Below are 3129 nucleotides of genomic sequence, written 5' to 3'. Positions count from 1 at the left end.
TGTGTTTCTAATGTGTAGGACTAAATCTTGAATTAAGATAGGGATGTCAAGATAGAGAGATAATATGAGTTTTGGGGTAGATACGTAAATTATAAGGACAGGGTTTCTAAGCCATGTTCCTGTCTTTTCAGGATGGACCCTAGAGGTAGTAGTGCTAATGCGGGTGGTAGTGATGAAGCTGGACCTTCGAGTGTAGGCGGAGGTGATTCAGACGCCGTATTACGCAGTGTAGCTCAGTAGGTCATGACTGAGATTGCACAAAGTTTCAGAGAACAGGGAGGCTCGTTTGTAGTCCATAGGTGCACGATAGAGAAGTTCACCAAAATAAATCCTCCTGCATTTTCAAGAGGAATTGATCCTACAGTCATCGAGAACTGGATGTAGGAAATAGAGAAGGTTTTGGCGGTGCTGCAGTGCACTGAAGAGTAGAGAGTCTTATATGCCACTTATAAACTGACAGAGGAGGTTAAAAGATGGTGGACTGTGGTAAAATTACTGGAGAATTAGAGGGCGGTGCCGTTTTAAGGATTTGTTCTTCGACAGATACTTGCCAAAGTCGAGGAGTTCTTGAATCTAAAGCAGGGACAACAGTTAGTCCAGTAGTACGCAGTGAGGTTTATCGAGTCGTCCCGCTTCGCCCTGTTTATCATACCCGACGAAGCAAAGAAAGTAAGACAGTTTGAAAGGGATTTGAGGCGTGAGATCTATAGGCAAGTTATGGTGTTGAAAATACAGGACTTTGTTGAGTTAGTTGATAGAGCAGCTTTGGCTAGGTCCATACCTTCAGGCTTCCAACAGGGCTTTGGTCAGGGTCAGTGGAGGAGAGGAAACTACGGTAGAGGTCAGAGGCAGGAGACTGGGGGCTATGAGGTTCAGGGTGTTTAGACCTACCCTGTATGTCAGATATGTGGAAAAAGGCATCTGGGGGAGTGCCGAGCAAGGAGAGGTGTATGTTATCGTTGTGGAGGATCGGGGCATTTGGCACGAGATTGTCCTACACCAATTGGTACCGCTCCTGCTCCCAGGCAGTTCAGGGGAGGTTACCAGGCACCTCGTGGTGGTCAGCATAGGAATATAGCCCCAGCGAGAGTTTATGCTCTGACGTCAGGAGACGCTGAGACTACTACAGACGTCGTGATAGGTACTTTTATTGTTTTATCATGTCATGCTATTATTTTATTTGATTCAAGTGCTACTTATTCTTTTGTGTTTGCGAATTTCATTAAATTGTTTGGAAGTGAGACCTAGTCATTAGATGTAGAATTGTCAGTAGCTTCACCGGCTGGTTCAGTGGTAAAGTGTCATAGGGTGATCAGGGTCTATCTAGTAGAAATTCAGGGGAGAATTTGTTTTCTTGTTCTTGTTTCTTTGACGATTCAGGTATTTGGATTATTGTAACCAAGCGTGGGGTATTGCTTGGAGAGAGGGCTCTACCCTAAAGGAGAATTGTAATCGGTTTGTTCCACCCATAAATGAATGAGTTAGTGGAATCCTTAGGTGGTCTTGCCTAAGGTGAGGACGTAGGCTGGGGATAAGTTGAACCTTGTAAAAAATTTCAGTCTCACTCTCTCTACCCTTTTCTATTTAAATTTAAGCATACATACAAATTGTGTTTCAGAGTGCAGGGTTGCTGAAACTTAGATTGAAGAAGACCTTTTAAATCTAAGAAAGTACGTCGGTTAATATTTTGTGGAAACTTTTAAGAGAGTACGTTGATTAACTGCTTGCAGAAATCTTGTTTAAAAGGAGCGCATAAAAATCATACATATAGGGCTAAACTGAAAATTGGCAAACGTTGAAAATAAAGGAAGTGTAGCAAGCTTTCTCAAATCTTGGTTAAGTATTATGGTTGATTGATTGATTACTATTTGTGTTTGTGATTGATATTTGGTTTATGTTTGGATTGCGATTGATTTTAAATTAAGTCATTCTTGTGTGTTTACTTAAATATACAAAAAAGTTGAAAATTTGTAATAACACTTAAAAGAATTTTTATAAACCCAATTCATCTCCCCTCTTGGGATAACACTTTAACTTTCATGAAGTTTGTTTCAAATTAGAAAAAGTGAGTATTTGATGGGTGCTTATATACATGGTATAACCCAAGACCCAATAGGCTTAAGCTTTTGGGTCAAGTTGGTGCTCACTCATGTGTATCAAGCACACCTATAGACTCCTCCGGTGCTAATAAGTGATATCAGAGCCGACGGTTCATAGTGCTGGGTGTGGGAGTGTGTGACCTAGGCTAAAAAGGATAATCTAAACTGCTAAGATAGATTCAAATTGGGTCAAGACGTGGGAGGTAGGATTGGTTTGGAGGCACCATTTGGAATACAATGTAAGAACCCGAACCGTGATAAATGGGTTTAAATAAATAAGAGAGGGGTAAAATTGGTATTTGAACAGGTTTCGTCGATGAAGCCAGAGTTCGTCGACGAAGGCCTTGTATCTCTTGTCGACGAAGTTCAGAGGCTCGTCGACGAGGAGAAGTCGAGGGGTTTCGGAAAACCGAAGATCCCAGACTCGTCGACAAGGTCCTTATCTTGTCGACGAGAAGATTATAGAGCCTCGTCGACGAGGACGCAATTCGTCAACGAGAAGTGGCCGGGTCAAAGGGCTATAAATAGAAGTTTTCATTACTTCTCAACTAAGAAACTCAAATATCTTCTCTCTCTCTCTCTCTCTCTCTCTCTCTACAACTCTCCCTACTTTTTATCTCTCTAGTTTTCTTCATTGTTCGTCACTAGGATCGTAAATCTGAAGTTACCACGAGGATCGTAGAAGGATTCTCTACAAGTTCTATGGATCGGAATCCCGTTTCGGAGATTTTCGGGTTTCGGCTAAAAATTGAGGTAAGACTTGGTTCTCAATTCTGATATGATAGTTTAGTAGAAAACAGTGTTGTGAGTATATTTTGTACTATGATTTGTAAGTTTTGGAACTCGGTTGGCTGTTTAGGAGCCTTAGAGTTCGGGAATTGCTATTCGGGGGAAAGGTAAGGGGAATTGTGTTTATATCGGTTATTTTGAAAGGACTCGGTGGAACTGTGGTTCATGGTCCTGTGTGTGTTTTGGTTACTCATTTGGGAGGATCTAACGGGGAAAATTATGGGTTTTCATGATTACAGTT

Source organism: Malania oleifera, chromosome 13, assembly GCF_029873635.1.
Source record: "Malania oleifera isolate guangnan ecotype guangnan chromosome 13, ASM2987363v1, whole genome shotgun sequence".
Taxonomy (NCBI): domain Eukaryota; kingdom Viridiplantae; phylum Streptophyta; class Magnoliopsida; order Santalales; family Ximeniaceae; genus Malania; species Malania oleifera.
The sequence above is the reverse complement of the archived record's forward strand: the minus strand, read 5'-3'. Positions refer to the sequence as shown.